The sequence below is a fragment of the Columba livia genome, chromosome 4 (assembly GCF_036013475.1).
Source record: "Columba livia isolate bColLiv1 breed racing homer chromosome 4, bColLiv1.pat.W.v2, whole genome shotgun sequence".
Lineage (NCBI taxonomy): Eukaryota > Metazoa > Chordata > Aves > Columbiformes > Columbidae > Columba > Columba livia.
Genome location: NC_088605.1, coordinates 63,859,843 through 63,880,371, shown reverse-complemented (window position 1 = coordinate 63,880,371; position 20,529 = coordinate 63,859,843). Strand labels below are relative to the sequence as shown.

The window sequence follows — 20,529 nt, the reverse complement described above, 5'->3', positions numbered from 1 at the left end:
AAAACCCTTCAGTCTCAATAATATAACTGAATGAAGGCGTTCGTAACACTGCTAAAGTTAATTGTCATTTAAGAGCCTAATGTTAGCCAATTCCGATTTCTCCATCAAGCAAAAAGAAAATACACAGATTTGTGTGGGAAGAGTATATCAAAACAGCCTAATTTATCTTGCAGTAGAAAAACCTGACTAAATGTTGATTATGCCAGTCAATGCTAATGTTTCTGCTTCTGAAGACTAACTATGAGCAAAAAATGAATCTTATTCAAAATCCAGTTTCCCTTTGTTCTCCCTTTATTTCTAGCAAGGGATGCTGTGCTGCTGACATATACTAACTTTACTTCAACAGTTGGAAGCAGTGATTCATGTTAGATGAGTTTGGAACTTTGAGGTTTGTACTAATTAGGACTCTGGCTTTTTGAGTACGAGTCTTAACTACATTACAGTATTGGAATTGAGAATTGGAACTCAGAGAATTCACTTGGGTTGGGGTTTTTTTGTTAAGAAAATTCTCCTTTTTTTAAAGTTTTGTTTGAAGGAGAAAGAGTGGTGAAGTTACTTTTGTATTTTGTTTCCATGAAGATAAGAAATGTAGATGACTCTTCAGATATAAAAGTGTTCATGAACCAATAATCCAAGGAAGGTCTGCTTATTTAAATAACATCAGGACAGCTCTCTTTTTGGTTTCTTGGCTACTTAATGCTACAAAGGTTTGTAAGGCTTGTGTGGTCAGCATAACTTGGACCATAATCTCCATTACAGTAAACAGAAACTCCTTGGTCTGACTTGCAATAACCCTTTTTCAAACCTTCTTACCTATTCCTGTGTGTATGCTTTTCCCGCTTCTGAGACTGAGCAAACATAGAATCTAATCAAGACTCTAGATGAGTTAAGTATCTTGCAGATTATGCTGTGTGTGATTCATATATATATGGCACTCATTGATGTAACCTGTTGGAAAAAAGAACAGAATATCCAAAGGATTAATCCAGATGCAGAGATTCTTTATCTGCTTAAAATACCCTTATACATATGTAAACACGTCACACAAATATACGTGTTAAGTATGGGCCACATATCCAGTCAAAAATCCTACTTACCCTTTGAAGATACCTGATCAGGATTCAGGTAAAGCTGGTTTTCCTCCACATATTTGTTGAGGACGTCTCACTGTCGAAGCCTTTTTCTGAGCCTTCAGACTCTCTTTTTTTTTTATTGTGGTTCTAGTGACTTCTGTCCTTGTGGGCAACAACTGTGGTAGTCAGTATTGGACGTTGCTCTGCTTTAGTGGAAAGATTAATATCTCCCTAAGGGTATGGTTTTTCTTCAACAGCTAACATTACCAGGATTCGATATTATCAGCCTTCACCTTTCTCAAGCATGTCTTTCAGTGATATGGAGCTACAAATGAACAGACTAACAGGCAACAGGCTCCTGTATTTTTATCTCTACATGATTCATAGGATTATATCCTTTCTGGCTTCTTGATAGCATGTGACATAGGGGGAACACCCCTGTGAAATTCTCCTTACAATTGCTGCAGAGTAGCATGAACTTCTTTTTCCAGCCAGTTCCACTTCTTGACTGTCAGCTCTTCATTCCTTTCATCTCTAAAACCCGTTTTTTTTTTGCAGCTTCTCTGAAGTGGTGAGTGCCTTCAAGAGAAAGTTTCTTTAGGTGAGGATTCTAGTGATCATTTGTAGTTAAGCCTTGTTAACCCTTTACCCTTTCCTTCATTGGAAGGAGTTGGGAGGAATAACAGTCTAACTGTGTTTTTCAGTTTCAAATATTAGCAAGAAAATTTTCAAGATGGCATGCAATGGATCAATATTTTATGTAGACCTAAGCCACATGCTGTTTGGCGTACATTAATATAATTATGCAAGACATAACATGTTTCCACAACATTGAAATAGATAAGTAGGCAGTCTTGCTCCCTTCCTGACAGGATACAAAATCAATAAAGGTACATGAGAATTGGAACTCTAATTACATATACCACCATTATGATAGCGTAAAATATTTTTCCATCACACAACCTAAGGTGTCAGCTTTCATATGTTTACTTGGTATCAGAAAGTAATTTTTAGGTCACCGTATTTATGTATATTGTCCATGTTGTCATAATCCTATTAATATCACATTACAGATGTGAACATCTTGGATCAATATAAACTGTATTTTGTGCAAGTCAAACTATCCATGTCAAATGAAAATCAGGAGGCTGAAAATAAAAGCACCGGCGAATTGTTGACAGACAGATAAAAGAAAGCATTTATCGTTGATCCAGTTTGTACCATAAGAGGCCAAAACTTGGCGTGCAATGAGATACAACGTATTATCCCATTATTTTTTTTTCTCACCGAAGAAATGGCCTACTCTAAAAGGTGACACACGCATGCCTCACAATTAAAATAACCTACTTTCATCCTCAGATAATTTTGTCTTGGATACTAGTCATGTTTCCAATGTAATTTAGTAGAATACTCAGTTTTGATAGCTTTCAAAACCTTTTAAAATAGTATGAAAGCAGCTGACTATTTCTGGCAGTAGGTAACCGAGTATTTGACTTATAGTATCCTTACTGTACTCTTTGCATTTAAAATGCTGATTTTCATTTCGTTGTTGAAGAACTCCAGATGCAGAGCTTTGGTATGGTGTATGTCTTTAAAGAAGGAATTTCTGTAAGTTCAGGGTTTGGTTCTTTCTTCCATCTAAATAAAGCAGGCAAGACTTCCTTGCAGATACTCATATAATTGTTTTTCAGGCATGCATCAACTACTTTCTACAACTTAGTAGAGCTGAGTGAATTCTGCATTGGAATTACTTTGAATCAAAATGCCCAATTTCAGGTCAATAGAACTGTTTCATAAATTCGTATCTGGCACACTGAGATGTTTCAGAGTGGAAAAAATGTGAAAAAAAACACTGTTTCATCTAGAAGATTTTTTTAATTATTTTTATTTTCCTTAAAGGGACTCGATTCTGACAAATGAAACCAACGTATTAATTTTGACTCTTCCCACCTCCCGTCACTCCAAGTCACCCTGTGGAAGAAAATAAAGGTGTTTTTACAGCTTTTCTAATGACTCCATGTGGACTTGGATGGTCCTGTAGAGATGCCCAGTTCTGTCTGATGATGCAGCCAGGCAGGGCAGCTTAGTGGATCTGCTACAAAAAGGAGTGACTCCATTTCCACTCCACTCTATAGGCTTCTGCATTCTTTTGCATTTAATTATTTCTGCAGTAATCATGTCGCATCGGTTTCTTCATAGAAGAATCTCCGATTTTTTTTCTTGAGGGAGGAAAAGTGGAGAATTTCTCCATAGGGTATTCAAAATAGAGGTTTTCATATAAGCAAAACTCATTGTCTCAGGTATAATCATGGGACAAAGCAAGAAAACTTGGCAAACTCCTCTGAAGTTGCCTTGTTGTGACAAGTGTTTGTTCTCAGTCTTGAAATATTGTAAAGCAAAGAGATAACATGGTATATTGTTCAGTTTGTATTAGTCGAAGCTGTTATAGATGTGGGCTTGAGTGAGACCTTAAGAATACAAAGGACAATGGGGGATCTTCTGATACACTGCCTTTTTTCCCAGAACACCCGCTGCTGGCACCATCGAGTTCATTCATGAGTAAAATGTGGTATGTTGTGGCAGGGGCAGTCTTTAGCAAGCATGTTTTTAGCAGGATCCTGGCACCTTCGGCTGTCTTGGCAAAAAAAAATCCAGCTGTGGGTGAGCTGACTCAGAAATAAGGTGGTTAGATGGCTAAGCGCTATGCAGTGTGTTTGGAGCAGTTTGCAATACAAAATAGGAAGAAAATGGAGTTGAAATCCTTGTCTAAAAATTATGTGTGTTTTTCAAACTTCCTTTCAGATGTTTTTTAGTTGAATCTCGCACTTGCTGACATATATGGGAATCTCAAGGCATATTTATACATAAAGTCACAATTCTGTTATCACTAGAGAGAAGGTTGCTGCAAAGAGCATCAGGGAAGAACAGGGAACATAAAGGGAGAAGTTTGCTTTTCAGCTATCTAACCAAAATGAAGTAAAGCTGAACACAAATCTAATGAGGAGAACTTTTCACAAGACTTGTTGAATTTTTGTAGGATTCCTCAGAATTATCTTAGTGGGAAAGCAACCATAGAAAGCTCTAGAACAATCTAAAGTATTCTTTACTTTCTTTGCAACTCATCACCACTAAAGCTTTGCTAAAGAAATTATTTTAAAGTACTTCTAATTTAAGGAACAGACAAAACTCGGACCCTTTTAAAAACATGGAATGCTCGACACACCATATTGAGTATACACTTGCTTGTGGATTATAGCTTTTAGTTTGTGCATATAGCAGATTTTTTTTTGTGAGTCTGTCACCCTAGTGAAGATGTACATCATTGCACACATAGGTTCAATGTGTGGCTGATAGCATTGCTTTGTTGGAGAGGTCATGACGCTTATTCCATAGTCAAACTATGTGTTTCATCAGCACTGGATATGTATAGGTGTTGTGGTTTTTTGTTTGTTTGTTTTTAATTGTGCAAACTCACCTTTTATATCGCTTAGTTCATCTCTGTCTGAATTGCATCTTCTTCAGCTTCATATCCTGACTCCTATTGTATCAAATTACTATTTCTTTTACAAGGCCCTGAACAATTCTATCCTTTTCTGGTTTACTGCTGGTCTCTTTTACTACATAAGCCCTTTCTGCATTAATCACTTGAATATCTTAATATAGTGTGTAAATGTACAGCTATTATCATCTTTCACTGTCCTTCCCCCAGGCAGGGGTGCCTTGTTTGGCACATAGTCGCATTTAAGCCCTGTTGCAGTTCATGGCTTTTAGGTCTCGGGACTTGCCATAGGCTCTGATACCCAGGAAAAGCTATTTCCACAGACTTGGCTCTTGTGTATTTCTGTCTTTTGCACACATGAACTGCTTTTGGGAAAGAAGTTCTTTTGCTTCATAGTCTTCAGTGCGTCACTCATTTGTATGCGCTGGGCTTAAATAATTGATTGCTCTGAGGACTGAGGCTTTGAATTTGGTTTGCAATACTATGGAAAGCCAACATGCATGGGGGGGGACATGCATTCAGCTTTGCTGTTTGGGAGATGAACAGCAGCATTTGTTTGTATCTGTTGTTTCTTAAGAGTTTTGCATCAGTTACACAGCGCTGTTGTAGTCTCAGTTACACCTTCGTTCCTCTTGGGTTTACTAGGTAAATAATTGTAAGAATGGGGTATATAGTGGATGAGAAGTCTACTCTTCCAAGTAGTTAATCTTGAAAATGAGTTCAAGATGAACAACATCAAATCCACCATAATTCTGAATGAGAGTACCCACACAAGGATTTAATGGCTTAAGCATTCTGTTAGATTAATTTGGATTTCTGGGTGTACTTAGGTAATCAAGCCTTCCAACATATGCTCTGAAACAACTTCCTACAGACTTCGGTACTGTAGAGGATTGTAACTTGAACACGTTTCTGTTTCTGCTGCCGCTTAACTGTGCTAGCAAGTACATTCTGATACTGCTGGTACTTCTCTGCTCACTCCCATGCGCTGCATCTTAGCAGCTGTATTTTACATGGCCAGAGATATGGTCAGCTCCAGCAGCTTTGGTGACCTCAAACATAATGCTCCAGGTTTCTCTGAAGCTTATGTTACTTTATGAGAATACTATTAGTTTGCCACTGCAACAAGTCAGCTGTGGCATAAATGCTTTAGCTGTACCAAAAAGTTATCTTTATGAAATGTCTCTCTCTTCGGATGCTGTCGTCTAACGCATAGCACCTTGGGTGGTTTGTTGAACAGATATGCTGCCCTGTTTGTGGTAGCTGGTTTCAGTTGATGTTGTCAGGGACACAAAGGCTGATGCCACATGAAGAAAGATCTTTTTTTGTGCTTCTAGATGGCAGTGCCCAAGGTCCTGTGATCTGTAGGCTTCTAGGGTTTTAGCCAGTTGTTTGGCTGTGATTCAAGGACTTCAACTATGTGTTTTGGAAACACAGTTCTGTAGCAAGAATGTGATAAAAACACTCCTTTTTCCAGTGCTGGTGTTGGGAAATTGGTGACAGTGGCTTATTCTACATAACAGATTTACACGTAAGTTTTACCATACTATTTCATATATAGAACTATTCACAGAGGCATCTTTTGGTTTCTTTTTAAAAATCAACGTGATTTCCCAAAGAACAGGACTGTTTTGTTTATTTGTGCCCTGAAGTGCTTGTATATGCTTATGAAGGACCAATGTACGTGTTCTATTTCCTGACAGGCAAGGAAAGTTCTCCCCAAAGAGGCAAACAGCTGAGCTAAAGATTGTAGCTGGCATGGGAGAGTCGCTGATGTGACAGTACTGTGGCTATTAATGACAGGTTTACTGCTGGTTTTGCTACCCTGAAGGATTTTTTGCTGAAGGTAGGAATGTAGTGCCGGCAGTGAGAACTAAAGGGCTGCTGGTTCAGATTGCTGGCTTTGCTTGTAATGCTGCTTGGCATAGCTTGTAAGGAGATCCTTTGTATAACCTGAAGTTTGTCACTGTCAGCTCAGCTGCAGGCAAGTCCCTTGTAAGTGATTGCAGTTCTTTATTTGGTATATGAAGAGCATAGATTTGCATTATGGAGCAGGGAAGGGGGAATGTGGGGCTTGGGGCAGGTGGAGAGAACTCACTGTGCCAGCAGCAAGGAATTATCATCTAGGCTTAATAATCTGAAACAGCAAATAAATGTTCGCTGCATCATGTTGTTCTCTAGAAAGAAAAAAGATTTAGGACATTGTTAAGCCACCAGAGGTATATTCAAAGTGCTTTTAAAATGTTGACTGCAACGCTCATCTTCTCCAGAATGTGTGTGGAGGGGGGCGACTCACAGAAATAAATGTTTATCTGTAAACAGTGCTTTTTTGTGAGCTATAATTTTTGAAAATTAATCCCTGAGGGACTGCCAGTGGCACATTTGCTCAAAATCCTAGAGTGAGAGCTTTAAATTTATTGCAAAAGGAGGAAGCCTTTTGATGCTGAAAAAAGTTTGTCAACGTGCGGTCAGTGTGTCAGGATGTGTGCCTCTTCCCCTCACCCTGCCTTTTGTTGAATGTCCTGTTGCTTGATCTTGTGAAATAAAGCTGGACTGCGCCTAGGATTGAGAATAAACTTGTTCCTTCCTCAACCCTTTCCTTTTACATCTTGGGGAAAAAAAAAAAAGACATGTCTACAGAAAAACAAAGAAGAAAACCTAAAAAAATTGCTGCAAACCTCTAAAAACTGATGCTAAGCTTTGGGTAGCGACATTGTATAAGAAAAGATGTTGTGTAAGAGAAGTGGTTAAAGGAATAATAATGAATAAACTCTTTTTTTGAGCGTGGTGAGCAGAGTCAACAGGAAGCTGGAGCTGAGAGGTGCTTGACGTTGAGCAGGTGAAGGGAGGAATGTGTATAAAACTCATTTTATGTTTCTGTCAAGTTAAAACACCCTTAATACTGAATACAACTCATAAATTTAAATGTTGTAACAGACCAAACATCAAAGCTACACTTGGGAACAAGTATACAAAATGACCTTTGCAAGCACAGTCACTTTAGCTCCCAAGTTTTAGACTTTCATACACAGTTATCCAAGTGTGTCAGTATGGGCTGCATGTTCTTAAGGAAGCATTTAAGTCCCTTTTCATGCTCTTTTTTTCCTGTGTTCTGTTGGTAGTGTCACCTGATAAAGCCCCTCGCCCTGCAGTGATCCCTTCTGACAGGCTTTGCATGCAGTCTGGTACCAATGCTTCTCGTAAAAGGGGCCAGACCCTTCCATCTCAAAGACTAGAACCAGCTCCTGCTGCTTTTGGTAGAGTCGGTCCCTACTCATATTAATCTGAACTGTGGCATCTAAGTTTGTTACTCACTAGTGTTTCTTCCATAATTCGCCTTATCCTTTCTTGTAAGACTGCAGGTTCCTTTGTGTTGAGGGAGACTGAATATACACACACGTACTTTTTCCGCTTTGCACATAAGTACTGTTTTGTTGGTGTCGATCACTCCCGTAGCCCTATTTCTCATTCCCTGCTGCTTCTCAAAATGGCCACGAGCCGCACATTCAGGGGCATTATGGACTGAAAAACTATTGTTACCAGAATGTTAAAATCTATTTATAAAAGAATTAAGGGGAGTCAGGTGCCCAAAACATTTGAAGCTCAACTGGAAATATCCAGCCTTGTTAACAGAACGTATTATTTTGCCAGCTTGCTTTTAAATGACATCATGATAAAAGAACTCAACCTGTTTTCAAATGGCTGCACATTAATAGTTTCTAGCAGGTGCTCCAGAAATCAAGGCAGTCTATGAAATTTCAGAATGCCCCCTCCCCCTAAAGAAAGCTTGTTTCTAAAAAGTGCATGTGTTTATGGTCTGGTTTATCAAATGTGTGAGACTGTGATCTGTTTGTATTTCTGCTGTTTTGAGATTGGTATTTTTGTAAGGATTCCAAGTGTATCTGTCTTAAGTGGCAATTCCACACAAGCTTAGCTATGTTGATGTCAAGGCACCACTAAGGCATATAATTTTAGGGTCTCAAAAGTACAAAAACCAGTTCACATAAAGCTTCAAGGGAAAAAAGCAAAACCACAACCAAACAACAAAAAAAGTCCTAAACTCCCTGAAATGTCTTTTGTCACCCAAACTGCAATTGCTCCAAGAAGCGGGCACAGAAGACTACAAAACTGCATTTCATCTGCAGTCCCAGAGTGATAGATACGCTTTGTAGCTGACAGTAGGCAGTGAGGCGTAATTCCTTTTGTTCCTTTTGTTGTTTAGCGCAGTAAGTAAATTTAGGTCAAACTCTCAATCATTTGATCACATGCCTGGAGATGTAATCCATTTTGTCTAATAGCCAGGGGAAACAGTCATTTAACTGAGTAACTGTTTCATTTCTTTAAGTGCCTAATTTGACAGACAAGGCACAGTTCATAGGAAAACAATGGATCCTACAATGGGATGTTCTCAGCCTGACCTCTGTGCCCAGTTGGATACTGGTGGGGCCTGTTAACATGGAGATGTTTGCCAGACTGAGATGAGTGTAGCAATATCGTTCATATAATACAGCTTAACTTACATCATGCAGCGTGTTGCATCATGGATCTACTACAAATAATTTGCCTTTCTTTTCCTGCCCCAAGGTTTCTGAAATAGGGTAGGAAGTAAGAGTGTTTAGTTTAAAGAAAAGCAAGCAGCTTGCTTAACCTTTAATTTCAGCATAGTGGGGGCTTGTGTATTTTTCACCCTTCTTTATCCTGAAGATCCAGTTCAGCACTTTATTGCACATTGGCTATCACACTAGACACAGCTAAAACAGCAGGTGGATTTAAAATGAAGGGGCAGCTGTACCGATGAGCTGCTGTATAAGCAGATTATAAAATATGCAGTTTGGAGAGGTAGAACTTATCTACCCTCAGTAAGGAACTCTGCTTGTCGTTACTTGATAAGTTCAGCCATCATCTCCTGAAGATAAATTTGGATATTGTCATTGTAGCTGAGTTATTCCACGTTGGCCTCTTATGATCATGCGGTCATGGTTTTGACTCTCTGGAAAAGTTTACTTTATAATGCAAATATATTTTGCTGGTCTACTTTAATAATTAAAAAAACTCCATACTTGCAGTTTAGTGCTGTCAACTGAGCATTTGTAATTATTCAGTATATCATGTTCCTCTCCAATGATACAGTTGCTTTCTGTTTGGTAATGACCCAGGAGAGATAATCTGCATTCATATCTAAACAGAAAACCACTAGAGGAACACTACTGTAAAATGAAATATTTTCATATTCTGATTTCACTGAAAAAGGACTTTCTACTGCAATTTTTAATTTAAATGTACAAAATAAGGCTGTATGAGTAGCTTTGCAAATTTTCCCAGCTGTTTCTTCAGGCAGCACAAGTGTCTGTCTTTGCTATCTTACTACCACACCTTTTATCCCAGGCTCTTATTGATGTGGCTCCTTGAGGGAAAGTCTTTATTGTACCTTCATCCATGATGAAAGTTTTCAGCAATTACAACTCATTCTCTTCTTTCTCTAGAGCATGAGTTTTTTTCAGCTACACACCAGCTAATAAGCATATTGAAAATAATGAGTCCCAAGGCTGTAGAAAAGAAGAAAATAATGTATACAGTTTAGCTTCTGAAAATCTTTATTTTCAAACCCAAAATTTATTTCGCTCTTAATCATATTCCCGTTTTTCATTGCACTTTCTTTTCCTGCAAGTTCCTTCCTCAATGCGGTTGCTTTAAAAAAATTAGTTTATGTTTCTCTTTTTAACTTCATGAAGGTGTAGCAGTCTTGTGTGTTAAATCGCCCATGATGCCAAGTTACATGGTAGATTGACTGTCATAATACCTCTTGCTGAACTCATTGTAGTCTGTTGGTCACTACCTGATTTTTGTGTACTCCATCAGTAATGATATGGTTACTGATTCTTTGCATTCCACTTTTGTTTCTCACCAAAATTGTTAAGGTTCTCCCACTTATGGCTGAAACATTAGCAAGAGTTTTCATGGACTGGATACAGCAGTCAAAATTTCTCATGTTCAGGTAGATATGCAGAGAAATACGATGCTTTGCCTCATTGTCTCCCTCCCGCATTAGAGTTAATCTAATCCAAGTTAAGCTCATAGTGGAGAAAAGATCTCTAATTTGACTGAAATAATGAAACTAAGTCATGTTGCCACATTTAAAACCTCATGTGGCTGAAGGAGTGTACCAGGTGGGAGAAAGGCTGGGGCACTGGAAAACTTTGTGTAGGCAAATGCAGACCTATAGTACTCTTAAATCAGACACCCCTACTAAATTAGTGTGATGATTGGTATCATTTTATCTTCCTGCCTGGTCAAATCCAAAAAACAGAGCAAAATGTGTGTTCCATACTAATGACTGCAGGGCTAGCATGATTTTCTATGTGCTACACACCTCTGAAAAGAACTTTTTTATTTAGGCACCAACATGGATATCTTTCTTCATAGCTAAATGTTTAGAAATTGTCTGCCTTTGTTTCTGACACACTTCAGGAATAATTTTACACACAGAGTTCTCTAGAGACTCCTCTCCTTCAGTTTTCCCATTATTAACATACAAATCACTACTGTTGTAAGAATGGAGCCAATTTTATGACCTCTCACCAGGGTCCTCCTAGCCTTCCTGCAGCTAGGGAAAACAAATGGGCCTTTTAGTATGCCTTCAAAGTCAATAAACTAGAACTAGTTTGTTGAAGGTGGGAGCACAAGTTTTTTTAGATGTAGTAATTTATTAGATTTATATGTATAAATTTTCAAAGATTAAAGAGAAAAGGAGATAAATTTCCACAGCCTACTGTATGGCTGTTACTGGACAGGAGTGAAGGAAAAGGGAAAAAGGAGTTGTTTTGATTTTTGGCTTTGTTTAGTCTTTCACCCACCTTTCCCAGCAGAAGTTTTTCCACAGTGTGAAAATAAAACAATGCTGTTATATCCTTAAAAAGGAAAGGATAGAGAGAGAGAGAGAGTCACTAGAGTAGTTTGACAGTAAAGCCCATGTCTAAAGCAAATGTATTTCCTTTTAACAGTTGAGATTGATTAGGCAAGAGTAAGATACTTTATTGCTTTACAAGCAAACAACGATAAGAACATACATCTATTTTCAAATGGCCTGATTTCCAGTACTGAGCAAGAGTTGCTTTGGGCTCTGGCAGTTCTCAGGTCTGGCCTTGAGGATGTTGCTGGCCTGGGTTATGCTGAGAGCAGGAGACTTGTTGATTTGGTTTTTGTGGTGGTTGGTTTTGGTTGGTGTATTTCTTGTTGTGTGTGTGTGGTGGTTTTTTTGGGCTTGGTTTGGTTTTGTTTTGCTGGTTGGGTATTTTCTTTCTTTTTAGAGAGTGTTTTCTTCTATGCTTGCTTTCTAATAATGAAAGGCGTGACAAAACTACAAGTTCTGGGGTTTGAGGCTCTTCTGTTTGCTTTAAAGTTGATTATTGAAGATGGTGCACCCATACCACATACAAAAAGATATTTGCATCATGTTTTATATTAGCATATAGTTTTAGATGCCTGCTTCTTGAGAGCTAAGACAAAAGCCCTTGGTTGCATCACATGTTTTTATGCTGAAGTACATATGCATTAAATTATCCTTTTCCTTCTATATAGGATCTATATTTTTTTCCAGAAAATTCATTAGAAATTACAAGTTCTCAAGTGCTGGGCTTTGCCTTTGTAGAAAAATATAATAAAGGAAAACCCAATTGCAACACCAGCAATAATGTGATTTCTGGCTTTGCCTACCTGTGGTAGATGAACTACCTGCTGTGCAATCCCAAGAAAAGTGGGCTGTTTCTGGGGGGTGTTTAAGGACAGGGGTCGCTGTACTCATTTGCTCATGGCTAACTATCTGGTTTGTTTTGTAATAAGACTAAAGACTCCCCGTAGACTAGAAACTGTGTCTACTAGTGAATAAACAAAGGAAACCCATTTCTGGCAGTCAAGACAGAGCCATAATGCTCCAGATGGCTCACAGAATTTAAGTCACTCTAATATTAAATAGATAGAGTGTTTCAGAAGCTGGAAGTGCTGTGTAGGGGTTTTCTTCTTCCTCCTTTTTTAAATTTTTATTTTTATTTTATTTTGAGGTTAACTGACAAAGCCCATTGCTGAAGCAAAAGAAAGAATTGCAAAACATGTGGCACCTCACATGAGAAGTTTGGAAGGCTGCAAAATAAGCCGGACCTTGTATTTAAGTCGTGCTCCTGTGATAAACTCTTTGCAGGAAAAAAAACCTCCCAATTCTGATGTTTGTAAATGATACAGGCTTGTCTTAGTGTGTATTTATGTGGTATCTCTTAAAATATCATACCTTTTCCTATGTGGTGAGCTAAACATTTTTACAGAGGGAGCTTAACAGAAGTGCAGTATCTTAAGATACAAACTGCATTCTGCAGACTAGATAGAGTCTTCATAAGTATCAACAGCAAATCTGAACTTTCCCATTAAAGGAGTTATTCAATAAGAAAGGCAAACAGATTAGGAGCATGATGCAGATGAATGAGCAAGTACAATAGTAATAGCAGAGTCCCAAGCAGTGCTGGAAGCAATGTATTTGCAAAGATGTGTATAGATCCTAAGTTGGAAGTAGGAGTGGGTAAGCAGATGGAGATCCAGGAGGTTAATTTCATCAGTTCTTTAATCTTCCTTCAAGATTCCTGCAACTTGTTTAGATCAGTGGAGAAGATGTATTTAAAGAGAGCTATTGAGAAAAGTTATTAGAACTACAGTCAATGTCTCCTTGTCTTTCAACAAAACTTTGAAAATACTGGTTTGAATGTAGTTGTAGCTAAAGTAGATTCTGTCAAAAATGAACTTACTGGATTTCAGTGAACATGTGCCTAAATCCTGGACAAAATATTTAGGCAAGACTCACTTGGCGTGTTTTGGTCTAATCTCTGTTGATTACCTAAAATGTATTTAGATCCCAGTATGATGATGAGACTGGGCTACCAGGACACAGCTAATTCCGGTTGACTGCATGAATACCATGATTTATTGAGCTAAAAAATAGGAATGACTACAGCCTAGTGAAGAGTAGTTAAAGAAATTCCCTGTGGACCAACATCAGTTGGAAATGACCTCAAGGGTCACAATGTATGTGGGTTTTTCGGCTCTATTCAGAGAAAGGATCCTTGTGTAGTCTTATTAGCTGCTGAACTGCAGATTCCTGATTTTGTTCTCTAGAAGCTCCTAAATCCATGAGATGAGTAATGCTTTGCAACTTGAGGCTTTCTCAGCTCAGCCATGCACGAGAGCTGTGGCCAATAACATGGCTTTGGGTATTTGTACTTGGGAGGGAAATTCTTTGGGGATACTCCCTCTTTGCTCTTTTTCTAGAACCCTGTGCCCTTGAAGAGCTTTGGAGCACTTATGTAAATGCATGTGTGGTGCGACTGTGGTGGTCAGACATTGCACATGACCCTTCCTAGTTTAACACCACAAAACTGAGGATGTAGGTTAGACTTCAGAGTCCTTAGGAATTTACAGTGACAGATTTCTATTTCTTGTAATGAAACCTGAATACGCTTTTTTTTTTTTCCAAAAGGTGGAGTAGTCTCAGTGTGTGTCTAAAATGTGTAGTACAGGCAAGGATTCTACAAGCTTTCTTACACCACCTAATATGTATCCTTCAACCTTGACCCTAAGAGTGAGAAGGTGAAAAACTAACATACTCCACCCAACTCTCTCAAACAATTCAAGTGCCATGATCCAAACCCCTGCAATTTTTGCAGGCTTTTTCAAATTCTGAAAGCATGGCAACTTGATGGACTGGGTACAATATTCATCCAGTGACCAGTAGTCTAATCACTATTTTTACTTTTTAGGTGCTTTTCAACAGAAACCATAATTTGACATCAGATCCTGTAGCTATTTAATCCTTAAACTATGAGGTTAAATTGATGCTTGGAGACCTGTGGTAATGAGGAAGAGGGATGTTTGTTAGCTAGGCAATGGGTGCATTTCATTTAGAGTGGCGAACAAGAATGTTTGTAAATGTCAAATACCAAGTTCTCCAGATATAAGTACAAGAAAATAATTACCAGTTTGTACCTAAAAAAAAAAAAAAAAAAAAAAGATAAAAAATACCTGGCTAAGGTTTAGAGCAATAATGGGAAGACTAAGGCTGTGTCTATATTGGCAGCTGGATTTTAAATAAGAGTATGGTTTTGAAGTGAATCCCTTGATTGTCGCAATTTACTGCATATTGATTCAGTTCTCAAAGTGGTCTAGGATCAAGTAGATTCCTCCAGGAGGAAACAAAACTGGAAGCTTGGGTCCAAGTATACTTCAGTGTTTGCTGGAGTTTGTTAGGCTCTGTTCTCCAGTTTGGGTTATGCCACCATCACGTCATGTGGGACCTAACACACAAGGGTCAGGGAAAGGACTGCAAATGCTGATAGGTCTCACAGCACCCTGAATTAGTTCTGGCCCTATAAAAGGAGGTAAATGGCATGAACAGTTTCCTGTTTGCTGCCAACTGCCAGTCCTCTGGTCCTTCTTGCGGTTCTGGTGCTCCTTCCTCATTCATCCACATCTATTCATATTTGAAATCATTTTCTTCCTGTAACTGCCCATCTTTCTCTTGCCATCTTCCCTTGCTGAGTTCCTATTTATTTTTGTTTCCATTTGCTATAATGCCTTTTCTGTAATACTTTGTTCATCACCTCCTGCTATGTTTATAGTTACCTGTTGTAACTCAGAAAATTCAGAGTCCTGCAACTCAGGGCCCTGAGGAACTGACAGTCTTTGAGCATGTTCTGCAAGAGCTGGGATTTTAGTGCCATCAAATAATCCTGCTGCCTCTGCCTACCTGGAAGTCATTAATCTCATGACAGCTGCTGATAGAGGGGACTGGCAAGCAATGAGGAATTCTACCAGATAAAAAAATTGAAGGTAGAGTCCTTGAAGGTTAGGAATAACATCCATGCTTGAGAATACCACAGCAGATGTTCACTCTTTATGTGGAGTTTGAAAACATCTTTCTTTGGGGGCATGCCAGCAAGCTGGTGTCATGTCTGGACTCCAGTACCCCCCATACAGAAAGGCCACATAGGAGAATCCAGAGGAGAGCACCCCTTCTACCATTCGCTCCAGGATCCATGTTCCATGCAGAAGGTTCCTGCAGGAGAAGGCCAAGAAATACCTCTGTGTGTCCAGCCAGCCCTGGCATCAGCAGCCCCTTGTGCCAGTGCTCTGGATTCCAGCTCCACCAAGTGTGTCGCTTTGGGGCAGGGGGAGTCAGTGCTGAGCTTTCTGGTAGACTTACAGCATCGGGCTCAGAGCCACAGCGAAACTGTGCACGCTCCTGGTCTGATTACACCCATTATACCCTTCAAACTTCCTCCAGAGCCATCAGCTGTGGAAAAATTCCTCAATGGAACAACTATCTCAGGTATCCAGTCCCAACTCTGTGTGAGTGCCTAGCTCAGCCCCACGGTGTGAAAGCACAGCTCTCCTAGGCTTCTAGCCTATTGGGGTCACCTGTCCTGGCTGTGCCCCCTTCCAATTTCTTGCCCACCCCCAGCCTGATTTCCTAGAGAATGGGGCCGGGAGTGCAGAGTGAGGAAAGAAAGGCAGCCCTGAAACTCTGGAAGCACGATACAGCCACAGGCAAAACTTTGCTGTGTTAGCAACACTCTTTTAGTCACAAATCTGAAAACACAGCACCATATGTGCTGCTATGAAGAAAGTTAACTCCATCCCAGACAGACCCAATGCAAGAGTCCAGTGTCACAGTGGGTCTGCACCATGGCCCACGGTATAAATGGGCACCCATATGCTGCAGATGATCCGCTCTTTGTGTCTCACTGCATTTGTAAGTGATGTTAATGTGGTGCTGAAACACTCGTAAGAAATGAGAAGACAGTGCAGTGCTTCTCGGAGAGACCTGTAGCTTAGGCTTGAAGCCCTGGAGGAGTATTTTGCTTCAGAAAGTTTTGAATAGTTTTGTGAAGGTGATTTGGCCGTAGGCCAGGCTCTGATCCAAAGGAACCTTCCTAAACCAAATGTGATGGAGATATGAGGAGTTCCAGCACCAACTTCATAGATCTTACTGAAGCACTCGCTTTGATCTAAGTTCCTTCATGATGTGAAATAACCTAGAAGGTAAGGTGCTTGCCCTTAGTCCTTTTAGCCACGTAATCTTCAAATTATTTTGTTTGCAAAGTGCATCACCCTGTTTCTGTAGTCAAATACTCATAAAGGGATCTGTTACAACTTGCGAAAACTATGCCAGTTTTTATTAAAAACCTCTGTTACACTTCATGGCCATTCTTAATGAAGCAAATGCACAGATGTTGGGATACCATTTATACTGATGTACATTATTTAAGGGTGGAGACCAGTCTTATCTTCCATTCTCAGGTTTGCTGTGGCAGGTGCTGCTATAGTGTATTGTGTTCATCCTGATGCACCTGATTCAGTATTGGCCATCAGCCATGCTCCTTGGGGCTGTGATCTTGTTAATGCTTCTAAGGCAACAGAATTTGGGCAGAGTAACTATTTGCATGTGAAATTCCCTTGGAAAAATGAAAGTGTTTACAGAAGGTTGTCTGAATTGCTAGATAGTGATTTTTCCTTGCTAGTCAGTAGTTCATCAGTGGTATAGTTGGAGGTGATTTCTAAGTTGCTATCTTTCAAATGTCAGACTTTTTTAAACTAGTTGTGGTAATGCGATAGCATGGTGACATTTACCATCAGCAAGAAGCATTAGTCTGGGGATCCCAGCCTTATCCAGCAGGCCAGAGGTGAACTTTGAAAACTCGCCTCTTCAGGAGGTGCCAGTGACACCACACATGCTGATACTCCGGTTGCAACACCGATCCATATTAGGATAACATGAGCAAGCAGTATCTTTCAAAGCTATCAGTTTTCCTTTAGTTGCATAAGCAAATTTAAACCCAAAATCGAAAGTTGACAAAATATTGAAAATGAGAAACAATGCCAGTAAATCCAACTGTCTTTCCATGTGGCGCTGTAGCTTCCTAGGCAGCTCTGTGGGAGTGTGTCTGTCTCGCCCTGCTGGCTTTGGAGGTGTGTGTGTGGGACTGAGAAAGGATGTTTGCAACTGAAAGTCAAAAAGCTGGTATGGCTGTCTGTGGTGTCAGCCTTTAGAAACAAAACTGAGGGCAGGTCAGAGACCCAGTACCATAGAGAGACATCTAATTAGAACTAATAGCTCTGCAAAACCTGAAAGAGGGCTGAAACAGCTATCTGGAGAGGTGCTTAAGGAAAAACCTGTTTTAAAGAGAACTGACTTCCAAGAAAACCAAATACATTTGAGCAATATGCAAGTACTCATAATTCCTGGAAATATGGAAATAATAAAACTATTATGTTCTTGTCCTCTGCCTAATACCTGCCGTTTACAAATGACCCCTGCATCTGGGCCTGGGTTTTTGCACATTCTCACTGACACTTGCAAGGCAGGATTTTGCACACCTGATTGCGATAGCAAAATAGCAGTAAAATATCTTATGTGATATTTTTCTTATTCTTCAATATTCTGCTCTAGAAGGTATGGCAGAAGTGAATAAGCTACATACCCAATACTACTATCTATAACCTATAAACAAAAACCTCATATGGCTCTTGGGCCAGAATGTAAACTTCCATATGAATTGATGCCTTTTAATATACCCAGGTATTGAAATTGATTGGTATTGATAGGTATAAAAATAAATTGATATCCAAATTAATAGATATCGATGCCTATGAATTGATACTGGTGTCTATTGTTGATCACCATAAGTATCTATGTCTATTGAAAGATATAGGTATTGATAGGTATCAGTGCTTATCTAAATCAGCCTATCAATACCAATCAATACCTACCTATCAATAGGTATTAAAAATTATAGGTACTAAGGACTATTGCTATAGATAGGTTTCAATATCAATAGGTATAAATGCCTGTTGATACTGAAATCAGTATCAAAATCAGTAGGTATAGATTACTATTGAAATCAGTAGGTTTTGAAATCAATAGATATTGATGCCTATCTGTGTCTACTGATGCCTATTGATTTCAAAGTCAGTATAGAAATTGATAGGGTATCAATGCTCGCCTTTTGATACCTATTAATTTCAGTAAGTACCAATGCCTAATGATATCAAAATCAATATTGAAATTGATATGTGTAGATGCCTGTTGATACTGAAAGCTCTTGATGCCTACTGATTTTGAGACTGGTATTGACAGGAATTGGTATTAATAAGTATTTATTCCTTTCGATAGGTTCCATGCTCTTTCAGTGCCTATTGCTATCAAAATTGCTATTGAAATAGGTTTTGAGGCATACCAGTATTGAAATTGTTTTCAAAATCAAGAGGTACTGATAACTTATCAGTAGGTATCAATGTTTTTTGATAGATATTGCAATCAGTATTAAAAATGATAGGTATTGATGCCTACCAGTATTGGAAGGTGTTGATACAGGTATCAATGCTGGTTGGTAGGTATTGATGCATGTTGATGCCTATTGTTATCAAAAGGTAATGATGCAGAGAGGTATCAATGCCTGTCAGTATCAAAGTTTGAAAATCGATAGGCATCAATGGGTAGAAATGCCAGTGGATATTGAAATCAATAAGTAGGAATGCCTATTGGTAACAAAACAGGTATCAAAGTTGACAGTATTGATATCTTTACTATGCATAGAGACTTGCAAGTGGGAGTATATACAACCACTGTGTTCCCAATAATTACTGTTGGCTAGCACATTGGTAGGAACAACATTCTATTAGGCCAACCAGAAATATTTGCATTGTCCCTAATGCAAACAGTTGATGAGTTTCTGCTGGTCAGTCAGGTGGAGAAGTTCTGGCTTCTGCTGCTTCTTGGAACAAACTGTTCCTGATTTTGCTGACTTTTCATCACTATTATTTCTGCAGGGTTTTATACCTTTTCATGGCAGTATTTGTTTCTGAAGTCCTTGACTGCCAACTCAAAAATTTTACAGATTTCACTTTAGTAATTATTATTATTTTTTTTTTTAAACTTCTTACTACTTTTACTTATCTTGCATTGTTTTAGCTTGCATGCTCTCAGCTCAACAATCATTTCTCTATAAAGCTAAGCCAAGGTCATAGCTCTGTGCTTTGCAGAACTTGGCCTTATATCACAGAAATCTGAACGCTTGGGCCATGGGTCTGGGTTCAAGTCACAGAGAAGAGATGGCAATGGCTCACTATGTCAGAATTCCTGTTTGATTAGACTGACTTCTATATCCTTTAAGTTTAATGGGGATGAATGTTGAACGGTCAGACTCACCAGGAGATGTCTCGCTCTTAGACAGAATGATGAATGAATTTACAACTTGGAGAATCCCTTGGTGTTTTAGTGATGTTGCACACATTAAATGAAGAGCAGAATCTGATTCTGATTCTTCTTGAGACAATCTGGACTCATATACAGATATGAAATTCAGTCAGTCCCAGCATCTGTATTTTATTTATGTATCTGAAAACATGTGTCCATATTGCTACAGACAATTCCTTTTCTTTCAAAGAAAAATGTCTGAACAGTGCAACTTTCTCTTCTAACTTTACTATTTCTACCACAGTCCCATTTAAATTTCCTTAAGGTACTTTAATACTAAACAGGTATCTTACTTATAATCTTTTTGCCAGTCCTAGATGGTTATTCCAAAGTTAGTAGGCTTTGTAACATTCCTGAAAAGGTACTGGGTTATTAAATCAGGGAAAGCTTTTATGAACAGAACCCTCATGGAAAACATGCTGTTCCTTTATCCTTTTCTTAATATTAAATGGTTTCTGCATCAAATATTTCTGCTGATTTCAGGGCGCATATATGTTAATCTGTTAGTTTGGAGAGGGACTGTCCTGGTGACATGAATCTTTCCATCTTCCTTCGTTGCCTCCCTTTCGTTTGTGTTGGAGAACACAAATTGAGTTCCTTTTAAATTCAACTAAGGCAAAACAATACAGGACCATATTTAAAGTGCTTTAACTGCCAACAGTCAT

General features: G+C 38.9%; 1 protein-coding gene across 3 annotated transcripts in view; it reads left to right on the top strand.

The window, feature by feature from the left end:
• Positions 1–20,529, top strand: part of JADE1 (jade family PHD finger 1) — a 163,515-nt gene that overhangs the window by 81,095 nt on the left and 61,891 nt on the right. For 2 of the 3 annotated variants that reach the window (XM_065062079.1, XM_065062072.1), the window contains exon 1: positions 6,086–6,103. The exons of the other annotated variant lie outside the window; for it this stretch is intronic. The gene's annotated coding sequence lies outside the window, so the exon portion shown is untranslated. Of the gene's footprint in view, positions 1–6,085; positions 6,104–20,529 lie in introns of those variants that run through there. 3 annotated transcript variants of the gene reach the window in all.